General features: G+C 38.7%; 1 pseudogene; it reads right to left on the bottom strand.

Annotated features, from left to right (window-relative positions):
* Window positions 1–24,413: 24,413 nt before the first annotated feature.
* Window positions 24,414–25,241, bottom strand: LOC105725083 (large ribosomal subunit protein eL8-like; annotated as a pseudogene).
* Between the last annotated feature and the right edge of the window lie 554 nt (window positions 25,242–25,795).

Below are 25,795 nucleotides of genomic sequence, written 5' to 3'. Positions count from 1 at the left end.
GAATATACACTGGAGAAAGACAGCCTCTTCAATAAATTATGCTGTCAAAACTGGATATCCATATGCTGAAGAATAAAATTAGACCCTTATCTCTTGCCATATGGAAAAATCAAATTAAAATGAATTAAAGACTTAAATCTAAGACCTCAAATATGAAACTACTACAAGAAAACATTGGGGAAAGTCTTGAGGACATTGGTCTAGGCAAAGATTTACTGAGCCATACTGCACAAGCCAGGCAACCAAAGCAAAAATGGACAAATGAGATCACATCAAGTTAAAAAGCTTCTGCACAGCAAAGGAAACAATCAACAAAGTAAAGAGACAACCCACAGAATTTGAGAAATTATTTGCAAACTACCCATCTGACAAGGGATTAATAACCAGAATATATAAGATTCTCAAACAACTTTATGGGAAAAATATCTAATAATTCAATCAAAAATGGGCAAAAGATCTGAATGGACATTTTTCAAGAGAAGACATACAAATGGCAAACAGCCGTATGAAAAGGTGCTCAACATCATTGATCATCAGACAAATGCAAATGAAAACTACATTGAGATATCTCACCCCAGCTAAAATGGTTATATCCAAATGACAGACAATAACAAATGCTGATGAGGACATGGAGAAAATGCAACCCTGAACACTGCTTGTGGGAATAAACTTAGCACAACCACTATAGAAAACAGTTTGGAGGTTCCTTTAAAAACTAAAAATTGAGCTACCATACTATCCAGCAATCCCACTGCTGGATACATATTCAAAAGAAATAAAATTATTATATCAAAGAAATATCTGCACTCCCATATTTGTTATAGCCCTTTTTACAATAGCTAAGATTTGGGAGCAACCTAAGCATCCATCAACAGAGGAATGGATAAAGAAAATGTGGTACATATACATAACAGAGTGCTATTTAGCCATAAGAAAGATTGAGATCCAGTCATTTGCAACAACATGGATAGAACTGAAGATCATTATGTGAGGTGAAATAAGCCAGTCACAGAAAGACAAATATCACATGTTCTCACTTATTTGTGGGATCTAAAAATTAAAACAATTTAATTAATAGACATAGAGAGTAGAAGGATAGTTACCAGAGGCTGCTAAGGGTAATGGGTGCCTGGTTGGGGGACAGTTTGAGATGGTTGATACCAAAAACTAGAATGAATAAGACCTACTATTTGATAGTTACAATAAGTTGACTATAGTCAATAATAACTTAATTGGACATTTTAAAATAACTTAAAGGGTGTGACTGGATTGTAACTCAAAGGAAAAATGCTTGAGGGGATAGATACCCCATTCCCCATGATGTTCTTATTTCACATTGCATGCCTGTATCAAAATATCTCATGTACCTCTTAAATATATACAGCTACTGTGTACCCAAAATTTTTTTTTTAAATAATAAAATATAATAAAATACGGGTAATAGCAACAATTAAAAAAAAATAAAGTGAGGTAGGAAAGATGGGAGTATAAATACATTCATGAGCTGGCCATAGCTTTTCAACAAACATTTCAATACATTGTTCAATCTCATGTAGTGTCTTCAAAGAGGCTATATGAAACTACCTCTTAAAAATAGTCTGTTGGAAGAGAGAGAGAGAAAGAGAGATCAATATATCTGTTATCGCCTTCCTCTCTCCCACCTTGTCTTGGTGTAAGACTGCTCTACAGGTAATTGGCTGCAGCCTTGCCCATGTTTTGTCACCTGGTTCTTTCAAGTAATCAATGTGGAAGCCAGAGCCCTCATGATAGTCCCTTCTTGCCAGTTGATGCCACACCTGTGTGCTGCTTAGTCTGTGGTATATAAAACAGCTCCTGGGCTTCATGATCACAAAAACAGTGTGAGCTGTTCCTAAGGAAGCACAGAAGTGGGGAAGGGTTGGGAAAGAGGAACTAACAGATCTGAAGTATGACATACAAACTGAGGCCGATACAGACTTACTGTCATCATAGGAAAAAAAATACTTGAAATGACCAAATGTCTAACCATAGTAGACTGGCCAAAAAAGTTAGGTATAGTCACATAATGAAATAGTATATAGCTATAAAAGTAAATAAACTACAGCTGTGCACATTAACATTGAAGAATTTACAAATTATAAAGTTGAGAAAACAAAACAACAGAAGAGTATGATTATATTTCTATAAGGTACTGGAATAGAAAAAGTAACATGTCTTTGCAAATACATAGGTAATAAACAATAATGATAATCAAGAGAACTTTTATTAATCATGGTAGTGGTTACCTCAAGGAGAGGGCCACAATTGGCACAGGGATGTACAGAGGTTTCTAAGGTTCTGGTAAAAATCTATGTCTTAAACTTAATGTTGAGTATATGGGTAATGGTTTTAATATTATTTTTCAACTGAATATGCACATTTGTTCACAAAAATCAATCAGAAATGAGTTGGTGGCCCTCAGCCAGAAAAAAATGAAGTTTCACAAATTACTTAGGCATATATTTATAGAATCATTAAGATTCTAAATTGATCATTAAATTGTTAAGTTATACTTTACAGCATTATTTCAGAACAAATGATATCAAAGTGTATTTGCAAATTGGGCTAACATGACTGTTAAGAATTATTGCCCTCTAATTTCTCTTCCTGACTCCAATGTTTTGCTCATACAGTTCATCTTTTCCAGTACTCCTAGTTAAGCTGTCAAAACAATTACCTATGTTATGCATCCAATCTCAATCTTTCCATGACTTCTCACTATTCTTCTAGCATTCTGGGGGACCCCACACAAATCTGAGCACTTCTGTCCTTTCTTTGAGGAAACAATTTATTTAATTATGGTGTAGTTTTCTTTAGTTACAAATTCAATCTACAGATATACCCTGACCACCTTGATTAGTCTGAAAGAAACTGGGGAGCTGTTGATTAGATTAATGTGCTTTCTAAAAGTCTTTCATAACAAATGGTGTCTGTACATCAAGTCTATAAATAATTCTATCTATAGGTGCTGAACTGAATTAGTCTAATGCTCAAATGGTAAGCTTTTTCTGACTTTTCCTTGAACATCTCAAGGAAAGTTACTATGGCTCCTTACTGTGATGACTACCATTCCAATGTACATTTAAAATCTAATTCTCCTGAGAGAACATTCTAGTTCTACCAGATTGCATGTAATTGCCCCCTAAATAAGCCATCCCTGGTCTGGGCACAGTGGCTCACACCTGTAATTCTAGCACTTTGAAGGGCTGAGGCAGGAGGACTGCTTGATACAAGGAGTTCAAGACCACTCTAGGCAACTTAGTGAGGCCCCAGTCTCTTCAAAAAATTAGAAACTTAGCCAGGCATGGTGGCTTGTGCCTGTAGTCCCAGCTACTTGGGAGGCTAAGGTGGGAGGATCACCTGAGCCAAGGAGGTCCAGGCTGCAATGAGCCAAGATCACACCACTGCACTCCAGCCTGGGCAACAGAGCAAGACTGTATCTCAAAAAATAATAATAATAATAAGCTATTCCTACTTTTGCGACAAGGCTCATATTTTACCTTGATATGAAATGCCTTCTTCCATTTTTTTCACCTATCAAACTCTTTCAAAAACTTTCTCATGTCCTAACCCCTCCTTAACAGCTATATTTTAAAAAGCTTTACTATGTAACAACCATTGTGCTTGCTGTTTAACACACATTATTTTATAAAATCCTCACAATAACCCAATGAAGTAGGCACTAGTATCATCCCCGCTTTACAAATTATAAGGATAAGGCTCAGTGGGGTTATTTAAGATGCCTAAGATTACACAAATATTTAAGTAGTAGAGCCAAGATTAAAATAAGATGTATTTGATTCCAAAGACTGTGCACTGTGAAGCAATTTTTAATCATCCTTATCGACATTGATCTTTTCCCAATTTGGCATCCGAGAGAATTCAGAGCATTGTTGGATTGATGCTGCCACTATAACATTTACAGTCACATGGAATTTATTAATATTATATGTGTTCATTCTCTATCTTATATCCTAAAAAAATTATAAGTTCCATTAAGATAAACTTTCTATAGCATACTTTTTTCTCTGCCATAGAACCTAATATACATTGTAAATGCAAAAAAAAAACCCCTTTATTATTAATTTAATCTCATTGAAACTCTATATGCTATCTTGTTCATTTATTCTTATATCTGGCAACTCTTGTGTGAAATTTTTCCCTTGTTTTTACCTTGTGTTAAGAGTTAATAAACATCAGGAAGTTGAAGATTCATGGAAAATAGGTTTCAATTTGAATCAGTAATTCCACATGCTAGGCTAAATACTGAGATCTTCATGAAGAAGCTGCACCTCTACATCTACATAAATGTGTAGAGGAGCTAACCCTCCATCCACAAACCCTCTTTGCTTTCCCCTCCAGCTTTCCCTTCCATGTCAATGAAATCTTACCTACTTTCATGAGCAGGAAGTCTTGCTCTGACCTCTAGTGTTGTCACTTATAATGTGTTTTCTATGTTATTTGGAAGCTAATGGTGAAGAGAAAGTTCTAAAATAACAAGAAAATATAAAGGGGAAAATATTCATCCATTCTAACTCTGCTATAAAGAAATTCCTGAGATTGGATAATTTATTAATGAAAGAGGCTTAATTGACTCAGTTCCACATGTCTGGGGAGGTTTCAGGAAACTTACAATCATGGCAGAAGGGGAAACAGGCAACTTCTTCACAAGGTGGGGGAAAGAGCTTCTTATAAAACCATCAGATCTCATGATAACTCACTGTCATGAGAACAGCATGGGGTAAACCTCCCACATAATTCAATTACCTCTACCTGGTCACACCCTTGACATATGGGAATTATTACAATTCAAGGTGAGATTTGGGTGGGGCCTTAGTGCCAAATTATATCATTCTGCCCCTGGTCCCTTCAAAGTCTCATGTCCTCACATTTTAAAACACAATCATGCCCTTCCAACAGTCACCCAAAGTCTTAGCTCATTCCAGCATTAACTCAGGAATTCAAGTCCAAAGTTTCATATGAGACAAGGCAAGTCCTTTTTGCCTATGAGCCTGTGAAACCAAAAGCAAGTTAGTTACTTCCTAGATACAATGGAGATATAGTCATTGGGTAAATACACCTATTCCAAATGGGATAAATTGGCCAAAACAAAGGAGCTACAGGCCCCATACAAGTCCAAAATCCAATAGGCCAGTCATGAAACCTGAAAGTTCCAAAATGATCTCCTTTGACTCCACGTCTCACATTCAGGTCATGCTGATGCAAGAAGTGGGCTCCCATGGCCTTGGGCAACTCTACCCCTGTGGATTTGCAGGGTACAGGACTGCTCCTAGCTGCTTTCATGTGTTGGCATTGAGTGTCTGTTGTTTTTCCAGGCACATGGTGCAAGCTATAAGTAGATCTATCATTCTGAGGTCTGGAGGATGATGGCCCTGTTCTTGCAGCTCCACTAGGCAGTGCCCCAGTAGGGACTCTGCATTGGGCCACTACCACACATTTCCCTTCTGCACTTCCCTAGCAGAGGTTCTCCATAAGGGTTCTGTCCCTTCAGCAAACTTTTGCCTGGACATTCAGGCATTTCCATACATCACCTGAAATCTAGAAGGGTATTCCCAAACCTCAATTCTTGACAGACGTGCACCCACAGGCTCAAAACCATGTGTAAGCCAAAAAGCTTGGGGCTTGTGGCCAGAGCTGTACCTTGGCTCCTTTTAGTCATGGCTGTAGCTGAAGCAGCTGGCATGCAGGGCACCATGTCCCAAGGCTGCACAGTGGGGAGTGGGGGGACTGGGCATAGCCCTCAAAACCATTTTTCCCTCCGAGGCCTCCATACCTGTGATGGGAGGGGCTGCTGTAAAGGTCTCTATCATGCGCTGGAGACATTTTTCCCAATGTCTAGGTGAGTCACATTCAGCTCCTTGTTACTTATGCAATGTCTGCAATGGGCTTGAATTTCTCTCCAGAAAGTGGGTTTTTCTTTTCTATCATATTCTCAAGCTGCAAATTTTTCAAACTGATATGCTCTGCTTCCTCTTGAACACTTTGCCACTTAGAAATTTCTTCTGTTAGATATCCTAAATCATCTCTCTCAAGTTCAAAGTTACACAGATATCTATGGTGGGGGTAGAATGCTACCAGTCTCTTTGCTAAAGCATATCAAGAGTCACCTTTTCTCCAGTTCCCAAGAAGTTCCTCCTCTCCATCTGAGACCACCTCAGCCTGGACTTCATTGGTCATATTACTATCAGCATTTTGGCTGAAACCATTCAACAAATCTCTACTTTCTCACATCTTCCCATCTTTTTCTGAGCCCTCCAAACTATTCCAACCACTGCCTGTTACCCAGGTCTAATGTCACTTCTACATTTTCAATGTGAAATCTTTAGAGCAGTGCCTCCTACCTCTGTACCAATTTGCTATATTAGTCCATTCTCACATTGCTATAAAGAAATACCTGAGACTGGGTAATTTATAAAGGAAAAAGGCTTGATTGACTCACAGCTCTGCATGGCTGGAGAGGCCTCAAGAAACTTACAATCATGGCAGAAGGGAAAGCAGGCACCTTCTTTACAAGGTTGCAGGAAAGAGAAGTGAGCAAAGGGGGAAGAGCCCCTTATAAAACCATCAGATCTCATGAGAACTCACTTACTATCACAAGAACAGCATGAGGGAAACCGCCCTGATGATGTAATCACCTCCCTCCCTCAACATGTGGGGATTATAATTCGAGATGAAATTTGGGTGGGGACAAAGAACCAAACCACATTAGGGAATAAACACCCCTCATTAATGTTGCAAAATATTATCTTTATTCTCCAATCTCCCTAGTAAATATTTGTACCTCCATCAAGGAAATTTGCTTCTCATCTGGTTGATCCTGCCTACACACAAACACACACATATAATATGTACCCAAAACAGGTAGAAACTGGATCTCTGTCCTGAATTTCTTCCTATAGAAAGTCAATTTTTCCTGAATATTTCCCCTTCATCTAAATACTGGATCTCCTTCTACCCTCACTCTGGGGATTTTGGCTCCTTGTACAATCAGAGTAATCTCTAGCTAGAGTCCACCTTTGACAGAACTCACCTAAAAAGGGCAAGAGTGAGCAACTTAAACACTGTAGCTTGTGTAGGTTGTCTCCCCAACCTGAATTCCCTGTCCTATTCTATCTTTCTCAGTAATTTTTCTAGTCTTCCAGCTGTGGTAGTTTGTTTCAAAAAGGAAAATTGTTGCTGAATGAGGCTTGACTCTTAGAAGATAAGTGGTTATTCATTAGTTTCCAAATAACCAGCTATGAGTTTTCTTCAATGGTAAGATCATCCCAGGAATGTGAGAATGCAAAAAGCATTGTGCTTGCATTTCCTTAATCTTTTCGTAACTGTATTAGAAATATTTCTCTTCTATTCTTGCCTTGCTATGTGGCTCATTAAGCCTTCCTGCAGATGCCTCAGGTGACTGTTCATAGGTATGTAATTTTTTAGATCTAAAGGAATCCCACTATTTTGAAAGCTGGAGCTTGTCCCACTGGGATAATCCTTCCTTCCTTATTCAGAAAGAGGTGCAGTTCTCTTACATATTAAATCCAAATCTGATCTTAACAGCAGGCTCTAACAAGCCTTCATTAGACCCTCTCTTCCATACTTCTGCTGATTGTCCTGTATCGATATAAGAAGTATGACACATTGTATAGTAAATTTTAATTGCCATTGCCCTCATAGCCCACCAGTACTACTTTTGAAACCATCAATATCTTCTTCTTGGAGTCTACCAATCTATCACTACTTTCATGGGTACAAGGTAATATATTCTTATGCTCCTGGATCATGAAGGACCATAAAATAGCCCAAGGTTGCCTCTGAACCATTTGCCTAAACATAGCAAAAGTTTACTTTTATTTTCTCACTCCAATGAAATGATAGGATTGGATGGAAAAATGGAATTTCAGATCTCAGCCAGGCCTGGTAGCTCATGCCCATAATCCCAGCATTTTGGGAGGCTGACGCAAGTGGATCACTTGAGGCCAGGAATATGAGACCAGCCTGGCTGACATGGTGAAATCTGGTCTCTACTGAAAATACAAAAATTAGCCAAGCATAGTGGCACATCCCTGTAATCCCAGCTACTTGGGAGGCTGAGGCACAAGAATTGTTTAAACCCTGGAGGCAGAGATTGGCAGTGAACCAAGATCATGCCACTGCACTCTAGCCTGGGCAACAGAGTGAGACTGTGTCCCAAATAAATAAATAAAAACATAAATACATAAAGAGCTTAATGTTTCATGAGCATTACTGAATAAACAAGGGCAAAATATATTCTGCCTTATGTATATGAATAACAAAATATTGTTATCATATATTTCTAAAGTTGATTAAACTACAATGTCATTGACAACATATGGTTTAGGTGTTTTACATATTAGTGAAGGCTTACTTAGCTCTAATTACTCTAGATTTAGGGCCAGGCGCAGTGGCTCAAGCCTGTAATCCCAGCACTTTGGGAGGCCGAGGTGGGTGGATCATGAGGTCAAGAGATCGAGATCATCCTGGCCAACATGGTGAAACCCCGTCTCTACTAAAAATACAAAAAAATTAGCTGGGCATGGTGGTGCGTGCCTGTACTCCCAGCTACTTGGGAAGCTGAGGCAGGAGAATTACTTGAACCCGGGAGGCGGAGGTTGCAGTGAGCCGAGGTCAGGTCACTGCACTCCAGCCTGGCACCTGGTGACAGAGTGAGACTCTGTCTCAAAAAAAAAAAAAAAAAAAAAAAAGAATTATTCTAGATTTTTCCACAGTTCTTCTTTGTAGCCAGTTTGCATACAGTCATCCAGGGCTAGGGACAATAAAGGTTATCTTTGAATGAAGCAATATTCAATTGTCTACATAGGAATGAAACCAAACATTGTGGCCTAGCTAGTAAATGAACCATGAGATTTATACAGAAATATTATTCATCTGTCTACCTGTTTAAAAATTATTCATATATATATGAATCAATTTCCTATGCACAGAACCTATACAAAAAGACTTTAAAATTGAGGAAAGAAGATAATTATATGAGAGAACTAGCCTAAGGACAATTACTATAATTTATCACTACATTAAGCTGCAAGCGTCCCGATAGTCAAAGCAAAACTGGAAATATGATCATGTTAATGTTTGTTATTTGATTAAAAATACCATTTCATCTGGATATAGACTATTTTTGCTTTTGTCTGAAACTAAACTCTGAACAATTTGTCATGAAGCTCTTTATATAAGAAACACTGAATCATAGGGGTAATGTTCTTAGGGAATTATTTTTCCACTGGCTATTTTAAAATACATCCTCAATGAAAATTGGCATAGTATTAATTTATAATCCTGTGAAGGCATGTCTTCCAAGACATATATTAATAAAGACCAGATAAGTGAACTAACTTGATTCAGAGTTTTAAGTCCATGCTAACCAGCCATTTCTCTACCTTTTATTTTTCTCTCAAACATCAAGGGTCTCCACCTTCATTATGTTTTAAATCACTGTTAACATGAGAAATTACAGTACTACTACCAGTTTACCTATATTCCACTGAACTCACACAATTAGCACAAATATTATCTCATTTATCTTTACAATACAATCTACAGAAAAGGTGTTACCTTCATGCTTCCGAAATGCATCATTTGCAGTGTAAAATGAAGTGAATCACCTAGAAGCCACATAGTTGATTGAGATACAGCTAGGATTAGAATACAGGGTCTCTTAACTTACAACCTGACATTTATTTCATTATATTAATACATAGATAAAATGTAAAGTAGACAAATGTCCACATAACTTGGAAATAAAACATTCCCAATAAAATCACAGGCACAATATATCTACCAAGAATAATAATAAATTTCCACTATTGCCTAAGGTTAAATGGCAATAAACTCTACTAATGAAAGGTTACCAGGAAAAATGAGATGTTTAATTTCCTTAATTTTTAAGCCAAGAAATGATATAATCTTTCAAGATCTTAATATTCAAAATATGCTTATAAGTAATACTGCTAAGTTTTTCAAAATGAACAAATACTCTGAAAGAAAAGTGCTCAGAAAAAACAGAAAGAACACAAGTATCCTGACTTAATAGCTTACTGTATCATGCTTGGGTCTCTTCTGCTTTGTTAAGTCATTATTTAAGGAACACATCTGAAAAGTGTCTACTTACTGAATAAAATTCTGTGCTACACCTCCATCCTTATCAAAGATTTATGCTCACATTTTAAGAACAAATGGTCATTTTTCAAACATAGTATGGAAAACAGAAAGGAGGGAAATAAACTTTTCATACACTGGATATGGAAGAGGAGGCACACTGTCTTATCTGAGCTGAACAGACTCTAGAGCTTGAAGATGGGTGGCTTACAGAGCGGCTGCTGCTGCTGCCCTTTCTTTCTGCTGCCACTCTTTCAAACAAAGCTGAAGTTACATCCCTCTGTGCCTGCCTAGGGAATCACTTGCCCTTTCAGGCTAATGACATGCATTTTTGTAGCTCTTATAAGTCAGAGAAGATTCAAAAAAAATGCAGATGGTACATATTCTCTCTGCTGGAACAAAGCTTTTTCTGCTGTGTCCTGCTATGGCATCTGAAGGAAAGGGTAGTAGAATCTAAAAGTGTTGATACAGAGTAAGTGCCAGGCACTTGAGTAAGGTGCATTCACCTTGATTTTTTGGATTAATCCTCAGAGCAAATCTGACAAGTAAATATTATTATTTCTATTTTGTAGATGAGCATATTAGGGCTCAAACAGGTTAACTAATGTCAAACTGGTAAATGCATTGGTAGAATTAAAGTCTGTCCAGTATCTCCCAAGTTTTCTTAGTACAGTCATCATTGTGTCTTAAGAGACTTCTCAATTCTCTAGGACTAATTCATAATGAATAGGGTAAAAGAAACCAGATAACCCACGTTATCACATAAGCTTTGGCCTCTAACTTGCCTTGAGCAGAGTAAAGGACAAAAGAAATGGCAACATAAGCATTGCAATGATTACAGCAAATATTCAAAAGGGAGTAAGTAGAAGAGAAAGAAGAGATTATTGCATTCAAAGATGGATTTGGGTTGTTTTAGGGCCTAAAACTTACTAATATAAATTAGAGGGGAGAGTGCTTTTAAGAAAATAACACAAAAACACAAATATAAAATTAAGTACAATGTCTTCGGATGGTCATTTCAAGTAAGAAACCCTGATGATTAAGTTTCTCTCACTTCAAAAATAAATCTGTCTCTGCTTACAGTATTTAATAAAGATAAATTTTGGAGCAAAGAGAGTTATGAATATGTGGATGGGGTAAAGAGATATAAGGTTATATGCTTTTAAGGTAAAAGAAAAATGATAGCTCTGCTTCTAACTTTTCACTTTAGTACAAAGAGTTATTAACAAGAAATTAAGCCCTTCCAAGTAAAAGGGGTGGGCACAAGTGGCCAGAATATCTCTTTTCTTTTGTTCAAATCACTATTTTTTGGAAGTAGACATATTTTCACCTGAACCACACTATATGATCACTACCTATTATACAAAAGGACTGTCAAAATATGGACTTAAAATTTAATATAAGATGACAACAGGAGAAATAAAATATGTATAAGAATAAAATATAGGGTGGAGTGAACAGAGAGAATGGATTAGGGCAACTATTGGGACACTTGCGGGAAGAGTAATATTTACATGAAGATGTCAATGTTATGTTTATTTGCAGTGGTATTAACCATTCTACATTCTACAGATCAGTCTATTTAAAAATCATCTCTAGATTGAAGGGTTGCTGTCACAGTAACTGAGTACCTGACCTAAGTCCATAAAAATGACTGCAAACACCATTTCTGTTGGTTTTCATTCTAGTGCTTTAGACACATAAATGAAGCTACTATGTGGATGAAGGTCAGATGGCCCCCAGAAAAAAAGATATATTTGAGAGTATTGTGATAAAACAGTGTATCCAAGGTTTGATTATGGCCTCTTGAGACCAATTTTTCCACAAACATAACAGAACTGAAACAGCTGAATGAGCATTGTTCCTCAAAGTGGTCACACTTATTTTAACAATAATGCTACTACACAAACATTTCTAAAATTACTCAGTGGGATTAGCTGCAGACCCTAAGAAACACTGTCATGAGTATCCTCACTTATGGCAAATCTTGATCCTCTGAGGGAGGATTTGACTTTTTAAAATAGCTAAAAGTCATTCAGTCAGATCTTATTAATAGAGTGAGCAATCAAATTGCTAAGACATTTGGATCAAAAATGAAGTGTAACTATAAGTAATGAAACTGATCATCTGATGCAGTTCAGGATGTGGATTTGAATGCAATTCCACAAAAGCTGTATTAGTTTGTTTTCATGCTGCTGATAAAGACATACCTGAGACTGGGAAGAGTAAGAGGTTTAACTGGGCTCACAGTTTCACATGGCCGGGGAGACCTCATAATCATGGCAGGAGGGGAAAGGCACTTCTTGCATGGCAGCAGCAAGAAAAAAAAATAAAAAGCAAAAGTGGAAACCCTGATAAACCCATCAGATCTCATGAGACTTAATTCACTATCATGAGAACATCACAGAAAAGACCAGCCCCCATGATTCAATTACCTCACCCTGGGTCCCTCCCACAACATGTGGGAATCCTGGGAGATACAATTCTAGTTGAGATTTGGGTGAGGACACAGCCAAACTATATTATCCCACCCCTGGCCCCTCCAAATCTCATGTCCTCACATATCAATACCAATCATGCCTTCCCAACAGTCCCCCAAAGTCTTAACTCATTTCAGCATTAACTCAAAAGTCCACAGTCCAAAGTCTCATCTGAGACAAGTCATGCCCCTTCCACCTATGAGCCTATAAAATTAAAAGCAAGCTAGTTACTTCCTAGATACAATGGGGTACAGATATTGGGTGAACAGTCATTCCACATGGGAGAAATTGGCCAAAATAATGAGGTTACAAGGGCCCATGCAAGTCTAAAACCCAGTGGGGCAGTCAAATTTTAAAGCTCCAAAATGATATCCTTTGACCCATGTCTCACATCCAGGTCATGCTGATGTAGGAGGTGGGTTCACATGGTCTTGGGCAGCTCTGCCCCTGTGGCTTTGCTGGATACAGCCTGCCTCCCAGCTGCTTTCATGGGCTGGCATTGAGTGTCTGCAACTTTTTCAGGTGCACAGTGCAAGCTGCTAATGGATCTACCATTCTGGGGTCTGGAGGACAATGGCCCTCTTCCTACAGCTCCACTAGGCAGCGCCCCACACAGCATGGGGACTCTGGGCCTGGCCCACAAAATCACTTTTCTTTTCCTGGGCCTCTAGGCCTGTGATGGGAGGGGCTGCCATGAAAGTCTCTGACATGGCCTGGGGACATTTTTCCCCATGGTCTTGAGGATTAAAATTAGACACCTTACTAGTTGTGCAAATTTCTGTAGCCAGCTTGAATTTCTCCTCAAAAATTGGGTTTTTCCTTTTCTACTGCATTGTCAGACGGCACATTTTCTAAACTTTTATGCTTTGTTTCCTTTCTAAAATGAAATGCTTTTAACAGCACCCAAGTCACTTTTTCAACACTTTGTTGCTTAAGATACCCTAAATCATCTCTCAAGTTCAAAGTTCCACAAATCTCTAGGGCAGGAGCAAAATGCCATCAGTCTCTTTGCTAAAGCATAACAAGAGTCACCTTTGCTCCAGTTCCCAACAAGTTCCTTATCTCCACCTGAGACCACCTCAGCATGGACCTTATTGTCTATATCATTATCAGGATTTTGTTCAAAGCCATTCAATAAGTCTCTAGGGATTTCTAAACTATCCCACATCTTCCTCTCTTCTTCTGAGCCCTACAAACTATTCCCACCTCTGCCTGTTACCCAGTTCCAAAGTCACTTCCACATTTTTGGGTATCTTTTCAGCAATCCCCCACTCCTAGTACCAAATTACTGTATTAGTTCGTTTTCACATTGCTGATAAAGACATACTCGAGACTGGGAAGAAAAAGAGGTTTCACTGGACTTACAGTTCCACATGGCTGGGGAGGCCTCAGAATCATGGCAGGAGGGGAAAGACACTTCTTACATGATGGTGGCAAGAGAAAAAATTAGGAAGAAGCAAAAGTAGAAACCCCTGATAAACCCATCAGTTCTCATACTATTTAATTTACTATCATGAGAAGACTGGCCCTCATGATTGAATTATCTCCTCCTGGGTCCCTCCCACAACACATAGTAATTCTGGGAGATACACTTAAAATTGCTATTTAGGTGGGGATACAGCCAAATCATATCAAAAGGTGTTTACAGAAAACATCTTACCTGTTGGGCTCCCATTCTCACTAGACTGTTGTTTCTAATTCTCCCTGGTAGCAACTATCCATCTGTGACTATTGGTTGTGCAAATTAATAAACAATGCTTGGTATGACCTAGCTGATTAAGGCCTGGTTGATTCATACAAAGGGAAAAACCTTACTTGCACATGCACAGACTTCACCCTAACACAACTTCATAAATATGAGCTGTATATCACAAAATAGAATAAATATAACTCAGTAAAAACTCACCTTCAAAATGAAAGGGAAAATTAGGAGGAAGAAGAGAAAGAAAAGTGATAAAGGTATTCAGTGTAGTAATTTTCTAGGAATTATACTGGGCATTATGCTAGGAACTGTACTAGATATGCACTAGGTACTTCAAATACCTTTTTATCATTTAATATTATCCTTGTTACATAGCATAAGTAATTTAATATACTGCTGAAGAATTAAAATAAGCCTAAGGGATATGTATTATTAGTCCCATTTTTAATAGACACAGAGTTATTAAGCAACTTGTTTAAGGTCTCATAACAAATAAATGGCAGAACTGGTAAGGAAATCCAGGTCTGGCTAAGCTCAAAGCCAATGTTCCTTGCAGGACACCATGGGGCACATGTCCTCTTACTGTAAGTCTTTATAAAGTTAGCCACCTCATTTATTCAATAAATATCTATTTAGCACCTATTATATTCTGGCACACTTCCAGATGCTAAAAAATATGCAAGAAAGAGGACAAATCTCTATCCTTCATGAAGTTTGCATTCTAGTGGGAAGAGGGAGGCAATTATGAGATAAACAGGCAAATAAAAATTGTATGTTAGGAGGGGTGGAGCAACATGGCTGAAAAGAAGGCTCTACTGATGATCTCCCCATTAAGGACACCAATTTAACAATAATCTACCAAAAAAGCATCTGCATAAGAATCAAAAATCAGGTAAGCACTCAAAATACCTGGTTTTAAATTAATATCACCAAAAGAGACACTAAAGTAGGTAGGTCAGACAGTCTTGAATCACTGATGCCACCCTGCTCTCATCTCCTGTGGCTGTGTGGTAAAGAGAGAGAATCTGTGTGCTTGGGAGAGGAAGACCATAGCGATTGTAAGATACTGCATTGAATTCAGTGCTGCCCTGTCACAATAGAAAGTAAAACCTTGCTGAACTAAACTGATTCCTGCCCATGTGGGAGTATATAAACCATCCCTAGCCACAGGAGAATTGTCCATCTTAGTGGTTAGAACTTGAGTTCCAGCAAACTTCCCCAACATGGGCTAAAGTGCTCTGGGGCTCTAAACTTGAAAGGCACTCTAGGCCACAAGCACTCCCTTAGTTGCCCTCACTCTTGTTTCAGTTGGTTTCATGGCCCCTGAAGACCAAGCTCAGAGCCCGTGGTCTTCAGGGCCATGAAAACAACTGAAACAACAGTGAGGGCTACTAAGGGAGTGCTTGTACCACCCTTCACCCAACCCCAGGCTGCACAACTCATGGCTCCAAAAGACAACCCTTCCTTTTGCCTGAAGAGAGGACAGAGAAGAGTAAAGAGGACTTTGTCTTCCATGTTGGATACAAGCAAGCCACAATAAGATAGAGAACCAGTCAGAGCCATGAGGCCCCCTGGTCCATTACTCTGATGACATTACAATGATTGGGCCTAAAAGGAAAAAAGTAGCAACTACTCCAGATTTATTGGTAAGAGATTCATGTGTCAGAGAGTGGGAAATAAATCTGACAAAAATCGAGAGGTCTTCTACTCAGTGAAATTTCTAGGGCCCAGTGGTGTGGGGCATGTCAAGATATCCCATTTAAGGTGAAAGATAAGTTGTTGCATCTCTCTCTTCTAAAACCAGGAAAGAGGCACAATGCCTAGTGGGCCTGTTTGGATTTGGGAGGCAACATATTACTCATTTTGGTGTGTTACTCTGGCCCATTTACAGAGTGACCTGAAAAGCTGCTAGTGGATGTTGAATGGATCCCAGAGAAAGCTCTGCAGCAGATCCAGGATGCTATGTAAGCCACTCTGTCACTTCATTTATACAATCCAATAGATCCAATGGTTCTTGAAGAGGCAATGGCAGACAGGGAGGCTATTTGGAGCCTTTGGCAGGCCCCCCATAGGTGAATTGCAGTGCAGGTCTTTAGGATTTTGAAGCAAAGCCCTGCCATTATCTGCAGATAATCACTCTTCTTTTGCAAGACAGTTCTTGGCCTGCTACTGGACCCTAGTAGAACCTGAACATTTGACCATGGACAACCAGGTTTTCATGCAACCTGCGTTGCCCATCATAAACTGGGTGTTATCTGACCCACCAAGTCATAAAGTGAGGTATGCACAGCAACAATTCATCATCAAACGGAAGTGATATGTACATTATTGGTCCCAAGAAGGCCCTGAAAGCAAAAGTAAGTTAAATAAAGAAGTTGACCAAATGCCCATGGTCTCTGCTTCTGCTACATTGCCTTCTCTTAGCCTGCACCTATGATCCATGGATCAGTTAACAGAGGAAGAGAAGACCAGAGTTTGGTTTACAGATGGTTCTATACAGTATGAAGGCACCACATGAAACTGGACAGACATCTGTAGCTAAGGGTTTGGTAGATGGTCAGGAACTTGAAGGGAACATAATCGGAAAACTGGTGACAAAGACATTTGGGAAGAAAAAAATCGATAGATCTCTGAATGAGCAAAAAAAAAAAAATGTGAAGAGATTTGTGTCCCAAGTGAATGCTCATTGAAAGGCTGATCTCAGTAAAGGAGAATTTTAATGATCAAGTAGATAGTCTGACCTACTCTTTGCATATCAATCATCTTGTTTCCCCAGCCATTCCTGTCATTGCTCAATAAGCTCATGAACAAAGTAGCCATGGTGACAAGAATGGAAGTTGTATATGGGCTCAGAAGAATGGCCTTCCACTCACCAAGACCAACCTGGCTATAGCCACAGCTGAGTGCTCAATCTGCCAGCAGTGGTAACCAGTATTGGCTCCCAATATGGCACAATTCCTCAAAATAATCAGCCAGCTAGCTCATGGCAGGTTGATTACATGGAATTTTTTCCATCATGGAAGGGGCACATTTGTCCTTACTGGAACAGACACTTAACTGGACACAGATTTGCCTTCCCTACACACAATAATATATATATGTGTATGTGTATGTGTGCATCTCTCTCTCTCTCTCTCTCGCTCCCCCACCCCCTTCTCCATATATATATATATTCTATTGCTTCTGTTTCTCTGGAGAAAACCAACTAACAAACAGAGTTTTCTCAATTATTTTGACCACAAAACTCATTTTTCTGGCATAAAGGGGTTGTGGAGGCACATATTAATATTTCTTGGAACTACTGTCCTGACAAAAGCCACATGGGAAAATGCACCAGTACAGAAAAATTATTAATGATCATTAGATGAAATTTTTCAAGATAACACTCTGTGTAAGAATGCCTCTCCAGTGGTAAAATATACAGTCTAAGGTTTCATTGAGAATAGTGGCATTTGTTAATACTGTATTGTCATTGTGATTTGTGTAAAAAACTCCTCAATTGGGACCAAACTGTGAGCCGTTAACAAAAGAATTATTACACCTTCCGTATATGAAAGGTTAGAAGTTACAAGGTGTTAACAAGCAAACACAGTATGAGCAGAATACCAAGAATAGTCTTTTTTAGCTATTTATAGCATGCATTTTTTGGATCAGAAATTTCTACCACAAACACTAAAAATGGATTTCTTACACAGCTGTCACCCGGGAGGAGTTCCTGTATGTCTTTCTTCATTCTGGTTCCTCAGGAGCATTTTAATATCATGGAAACTCAGAGATGAAAAAGACTTTAAAATTTTTACCAAGCATCAGATTCTCTTTCACCAATGCTCTGAAAGACTGCCATCTCACCCCTTCTCAAAATGAATAATAGGCAGCTATCTGATCTATGAAATAATCCATTCTATTTTGGAGCATTCTAATTGTTAGTAAGATTTTCTTAATATTAAATGTAGATTGCCTTCCCTCCCTAATTCACACAATTACACTTAGCATGGCACTTTGGAGCAAAACACAATGAGTTTTTATCTTAAAACTAAACTTTAACTAAATTTTCAATAAGATAGGAGAAATAAGTTTAAGAGATAGGTTGTACAACATGAAGAGTATAGATAATAACAATGCATTATATTTCGAAAATTACTGAAAGTAGATTTGAAGTGTTCTCATCATACAAAATTTTATGTAAGATAATGTATATGTTAAGCAGCTCTACTGAGCCATTCCACAATGTACACATATTTCAAAACATCATGTTGTACATGATGGACATATAAAATTTTTATTTGTCAATTTTTTAATTATCACTATACTTTAAGTTCTGGTATACATGTGCAGAACGTGCAGGTTTGTTACATACGTATACACAAGCCATGGTGGTTTGCTGCACCCATCACCCCATCACCTACATTAGGTATTTCTCCTAATGCTATCCCTACCCTAGCCCCCTGTGTGGGCCCTGACAGGCCCCAGTGTGTAATGCTCCCCTCCCTGGGTTCATGTGTTCTCATTGTTCAACTCCCATTTATGAGTGAGAATATGAGGTGTTTGGTTTTCTGTTCCTGTGGTAGTTTGCTGAGAATGATGGTTTCCAGCTTCATCCAAATCCCTGTAAAGGACATGAACTCATCCTTTTTATGGCTGCATAGTATTCCATGATGTATATGTGCCATATTTTCTTTATCCACTCTATCATTGATGGACAGTCTATCATTGATGGTTCCAAGTCTTTTATATTGTAAAGACTGCTGCAATAAACCTATGTGTGCATGTGTCTTTATAGTAGAATTATTTATAATCCTTTGGGTATATATCCAGTAATGGGATTGCTGGGTCAAATGGTATTTCTGGTTCTAGATCCTTGAGGAATTGCCATACTGTCTTCCACAATGGTTGAACTAATTTAAACTCCCACCAACAGTTTAAAAGCATTCCTATTTCTCCACGTCCTCTCCAGCATCTGTTGTCTCCTGACTTTTTAATAATCACCATTCTAAGTGGCATGACATGGTATCTCATTGTGCTTTTGATTTGCATTTCTCTAATGAAGAGTGATGATGAGCTTTTTTTCATATGTCTGTTGGCCGCATAAATGTCTTCTTTTGAGAAGTGTCTTTTCATATCCTTTGCCCATTTTCTGATGGAGTTGTTTATTTTTTCTTGTAAATTTGTTTATGCTCTTTGTAGATTCTGGATATTAGCCCTTTGTCAGAGGGATAGACTGCAAAAATTATCTTCCATTCTGTAGGTTGCCTGTTCACTCTCGTGGTAGTTTCTTTTGCTGGGCAGAAGCTCTTTAGTTTTTAATTAGATCCCATTTGCCAATTTTGGCTTTTGTTACAATTGCTTTTGGTGTTTTAGTCATAAAGATTGCCCATGCCTATGTCCTGAATGGTATTGCCTAGGTTTTCTTCTAGGGTTTTCATGGTTTTAGGTCTTACATTTAAGTCTTTAATTTATCTTGGGTTAATTTTTGTATAAGGTATAAGGAAAAGGTCCAATTTCAGTTTTCTGCATAAGGCTAGCCAGTTTTCCTGACACCATTTATTAAATAAGGATTCCTTTCCCCATTGCTTGTTTTTGAAAGGTTTATCAAAGATCAGATGGTTGTAGATGTGTGGCATTATTTCTGAGGCCTGTTCTGTTCCACTGGTCTTTATATCTGTTTTGGTACCAGTACCATGCTGTTTTGGTTACTGTAGTCTTGTAGTATAGTTTGAAGTCAGGTAGTGTAATGCCTCCAGCTTTGTTCTTTTTGCTTCGGATTGTCTGCTATAAATGCTCTTTTTTTGGTTCCATATGAAATTTAAAGTAGTTTTTTCTAATTCTGAGAAAAAAGTCCATGGTAGCTTGATGAGAATAGCACTGAATCTATAAATTACATTGGGCAGTATGGCCACTTTCACAATATTGATTCTTCCTATCCATGAACATGGGATGTTTTTCCATTTGTTTCTGTCCCCTCTTATTTCCTTGAGCAGTGGTTTGTAGTTCTCCTTGAAGAGGTCCTTCACATCTCTTATAAGTTGTATTCCTAGGTATTTTATTCTCTTTGTACCAATTGTGAAGGGGATTTCACTCATGATTTGGCTGTTTGTCTATTATTGGTATATAGGAATGCTTGTGACTTTTGCACATTGATTTTGTATCCTGGGACTTGCTGAAGTTGCTTATCAGGTTAAGGAGATTTGGGGCTGAGATGATGGGGTCTTCTAAATAAACAATCATGTCATCTGCAAACAGACAATTTGACTTTGTCCCTTCCTATTTGGATACTCTTTATTTCTTTCTCTTGCCTGATTGCCCTGCCCAGAATTTCCAGTACTATGTTGAATACAAGTGATGAGAGAGGGCATCCTTGTTTTGTGCCAGTTTTCAAAGGGAATGCTTCCAGCTTTTTCCCAATCAGTATGATATTGGCTAGGGGTTTGTCATAAATAGCACTTATTATTTTGAGATATTCACTTGTAAACAGTAATCATCTCTCATTGTTTCTTAATGTGAAGAAAAACTAACTTGAGGAGTTAATCCAAACTTTCCATTATCTCCAGATTACAGGACACATCAAAACTTTTGGAAGACAGCAAACGTACTTGCTTGAAAAAAACTCTTACAATCAAAAACTAATTTAGGAGAATTTGCTGTTTTAGAAACATATAAGCTAATAAGTGAAGAAGGAATGACAGAATTAAAATATAACCATTTTTTCCACAGTAATTTTTTTAAAAAATTAGATAATGTTTATCATTGACTTATCTTTCTTTATATTAAAAAGCCAAGAAAGATTATCAGAAATTAAGTGTCTCTTAGTGGGAGAAATCAACATGGCCTATGAAACATTCTTTCAAAAGAAAAAAAAAAAAAACAACTAATTCTGACCTACCCTCAAGATCCAATTATGAATTCATAAGAAATACAGAGGTCAGAGGAGGAAAAAAAAAACTGCACCACAATAATTCAACCCATAAAATTCAGAGTTCAGAAAAATTTAAAGGACAAATGATCAATAAATAACATAGTTCAAAAAAAAAGAGAAAAGAAAAACCTATAGATTTAAATGGAATTAAAAGGTATATTAACCAATTACAATGAATGGATTAATATTGATTCTGCTTTAAAGAAATTAAAAATCGTATTTGTGAGACAACTGGTAAAATTTGAAATCTAACTAGTTATTTAATGATATTAAGAAATTATCGTTAATTTTATGTGTGAAATGGTACTGTAATTATCTTTTTTTTTTTTTTTTGAGACGGAGTCTCTGTCGCCAGGCTGGAGTGCAGTGGCACGATCTTGGCTCACTGCAACCTCCACCTCCCAGGTTCAAGCAATTCTCCTGCCTCAGCCTCCCAAGTAGCTAGGACTACAGGCACATGCCACCACACCCAGCTAATTTTTGTATTTTTAGTAGAGACGGGGTTTCACCATGTTGGCCAGGATGGGCTCGATCTCTTGACCTCGTGATCTGCCCACCTCGGCCTCCCAAAGTGCTGGGATTACAAGCGTGAGCCACCGCGCCCGGCCTGTAATTATCTTTTTAAAGTTCCTGTTTTTCAAAGATACACAGCAAAATATTCACAGATGAAATGACATATATCTGAAATTCTTGGATTTCCTTAAAAATAATTTTGTCAGATGGGTAACAGATGAAACAAAATCGCCCATAATCTAATAATTATTTCAGATGAGTGATGAGGATATGGGAGATTATTATAATAATCTTGCTATTTTTCTATGTTTCAAGTTCTCCATAATAAGCAACCCAGAAAAATGAAACAAAAGACACTTCTTTTCATTGTATACTACCCAGTCCATATCCTGTAAGTCTTCCTCTCCTCCAGCAGAATAATTTTCAATTTTTAAGCCCTTTCTCATTTGACAGAAATTCCAGACTCTTCACCATCCTAGTTATTCTTCTCTGGAAAAATCAATGTTCCCCTTCAACAATCTCCCAAATGTGATCTGAATACTGCAAAGTATTATTTCCCCTAATCAAAATACTATAGTTTTACTAAAAACTTATATTACATTAGCTGGCTTGTCATCCATGTCATATTGAAGTTATAGTCAACTAAAACCAGTAAGTCTTATTCACATGAGATGTAATATATTCAAGTCTTCCATTTGTACAATTGATTTTAACCTAATTGCTAAATTTCATATTTAATTTCACCCCATCTTTCTGGCCTGTGGAAATAATATTGATTGTATAAGTGCCAATCAAGAATAGAAGCTGTTTATTGTTTTATGCGTGATCACTTGGTCTTCATGAGTTAGAGAAAAGTAACTTTCTCCAGGTCATACAAGCTAGCAAGTGGCAGAGTTGACTCAAGTCTTTAATCTCTGCAACTCCCAAACCCACACTTTTATCCTCTCTGCTCTTGGGTACTGTCTACAATATTAGGTATTCTCCTTAATGCTATCTTTATGCTTTATAAGGATGCCTTTTTCAAAATCTGTGGTAAAAATTATTTATCTGGACATAACTAAGAATAGAGCATAGGGTATCTACAGACCAAGTCACCTGGTACTGATTTAGTAATCAGTGTATTTTGTTTAAGATTAGTTGACCACTTATAAAATTTGACTTTACTTTTACTTAGCCCACATATCCTTATCTATTCTAAATAAATAACATACTAAATATTGCCAAATGTTTGCTAAAAACAAAAGACAGCTACCTATCTACCAAACCAGTAATGTGATAAGAAATATAAGGTTCTTTTAGTATGACTTATTACTAGAAGAAAACATATGGTTCCTCCTGGTGATTACCAATTTCTCTTCTTAATGTGCATAAGACATTTATTTAACAAGCTAGTCTAGAATCCTGCCAGGAAAACATATCTAGATTATATATCAGTATGGTCTGGAATCCATTTATTCCTCCATTTTAAATCATCACATACACCTATCTCCTGGCTCATAAAGTCTCAAAGATTACCAAAGTGATTCTAAAATTACATTTTCATATTATTTTACTACCCTAAGATGTAACCTTTCTGGGACTGGAAACTTGCCCCCACTGAGAGTTGGCAGCCTGGTTGATTTGAAACCACACATGATATTTATTCACAAGTTGTGATTACTAAAAATGCAATTTACAATAAAAGTACACAGTTCTATCGAGCTTTAGAAATGGCAGAACGGAGTCAATATGGACTGGAGTGCAGAGGAAGGACCTCATGAACGTGAGGCTGAGGAAAGTGTTGAGAAATATACAGAAGATGTGAAACCGCCTTTGCAAAATTATAGTCAGTGAGAAGGTTATGGCAGTGGGGCAAATCTAAGCTAGACCAACCCCCTCATGGCTCTTGCTCCTGAGCTGCTTTTGACTATTCCTGGACTACCTTTCAGAGACATTTAGTTCAAAGTTTAAGTGATAATAGCCCTTCCCCAAAACTCAACCACCTTTGCAGAGCTAATGAGAGGTTGCCGGCTAGAAGGAGCAGAGGCGCCCACCTTAGCTAAGGTGCAGACATAGATGATTGTCAGCCACTATTCCCCAAGTTATAGGATATGCACCTTCCCAAATTGCTCCTGCACATAACATCACTATCGTAGAACCTACAATTGGCCCTTTGGGATATCTTTTCAGGTTTTTTTATGTCTGACAATCATAGCTCCAACTTGGACCCAATGACTCCACCTGGACCCTCCAACCCTGCTCTTTCAGCCCAAATCAGAAGCGATTCATCCCACAGGATAGCTTCAACCCTCTATGATTTCATCTCTGCCCCAACCAATCAGCAGCAAGCACCTGTTCCTGGCTAGCCCCACCCCTTCCCCCAAACTGCCTTTGAAAAACCACTAACCTATGAGCTTTGAAGGAGACTCATTTGAGTAACAATAAAACTCCATTCTCCCACACAGCAGCTTTGAATGAATTACTCTTCCTCTGTTACAATTCCCCTGTCTTAATAAATTGACTGTCTAGGCAGCAGGCAAGGTGAACCAGTTGGGCAGTTACAGATGTAAAACGAGAATTCATGAGTTTCTTTTTGTTTCTTGCCATCTGTCCCAATCCTTTTAGTTCTTCCTTCAAATATTGATTTTTTTCATTTAAATTATTTTTATTTCCAGAAAACTACAGTGTACATTTCACCCCATTCAGTTTCAAGTTCTTTAGCCTTTGCTTTCTTGAGACTTGGCAATGCGAGCCACAGACTTGGGACCCAGGACATTGCCACCCCATTGGCAGCGGATCTCATCGTATCTCTCACTGTAATTTGTCCTGATAGCTTCCACCAGCTTAGCCAAAGCGCCTTTGTCTTCTTCATTAACCTGTGTGAATGCGACAATGGTGCTGGTCTTCCTGTGGACTAGACGTGCTAGTCTTGCCTTCCCCTTAATAATACAGTAAGGGACTCCCTTTTTCCGACACAGGGCAGGCAAGAAGACAACTAGCTCAATGGGATCCGTGTCATGGGCCATCACCACCAGCTGAGCCTTCTTGTTCTCCACCAAGGCAGTGACGGTGTTAACTCCTGCTCGAAGGACAGGTGGTCTCTTAGTGGGGACGTCCCCTTTGTCAGCAGCTTTCTTCTCGGCCCGGGCCAACAGCCTCTGCTTCTTCTCTTGTTGCGTTTCAGGCCAATACTTCTGGGCCAGCTTTAGCGCTCAATAGCTGTTTGACGGTCCAGGGCCTGGGTGAACTGGTTAATGGCAGGAGGCACTTTCAGCCTCTTATAAAGGATGGCTCTCTGCCGCTGCAACCTGATACAGTGGGGCCATTTCACAAACCGCGTGAGGTCTCTTTTCGGTTGGATGTCCTGTCCAATGCCAAAATTCTTCAGCCTTTTCTCCAACACGGGATTCGCCACTTTCTTGGCCTCCTGCTTCTTCACAACAGCAGGGGCCGGAGCCACCTTCTTCCCCTGGGCCTTCTTTCCTTTTGGCATCTTGGGTGGCAGGAAGACCCAAATATTGATTTTTTAAGTATTTTATTGATCTTAGCTTCTTGGCACTCCTCATATAACAATTTTTGGCTTTCTCCTTTACTATTCTACCTTTATTCCTGAGTAAACAGTGCTCAGGGCCTCTTCTAGAGAGGGAGTTCTGAAGTCTAGGGCCTCTTTTAGAGATAGAGTTCTGAAGTTGACCAGGCCAGCATGCAGCTGTTCAGTATAATTCGTGGAATAAAACCAGCTCAAGAATGAAAGGCTGGAGTTCCAAGATGGCCAGTTAGATCCAGCTCAGGATTGCAGCTCCGAGTGAAAGTGCAGAGGGTGAGTGGACGCCGCATTTCCAGATGGATTTTTATTGCCCACAGACCAGGAGATTCACAGGCAGAGGAGCCCCACGGGTCGCCAGTGTGGCTGTTTTGGCTGGCATGGCTGTTTTGCCTGCGCCCCGGCCACGGCCGCTCCCGGTGCAGAGTAAATGGGACCGTGTTCCCACTTAGCCAGCAAGGGGAGCTGAAACAGGGAGCCAGGCCAGGAGATTCCCGGGCAAA

This window comes from Aotus nancymaae, unplaced genomic scaffold, assembly GCF_030222135.1.
Source record: "Aotus nancymaae isolate 86718 unplaced genomic scaffold, 86718_ANA_hifiasm-v0.15.2.pri h1tg000004l, whole genome shotgun sequence".
NCBI classification, from domain to species: Eukaryota; Metazoa; Chordata; class Mammalia; order Primates; family Aotidae; genus Aotus; species Aotus nancymaae.
This window is presented reverse-complemented; position numbering and strand designations above follow the sequence as displayed.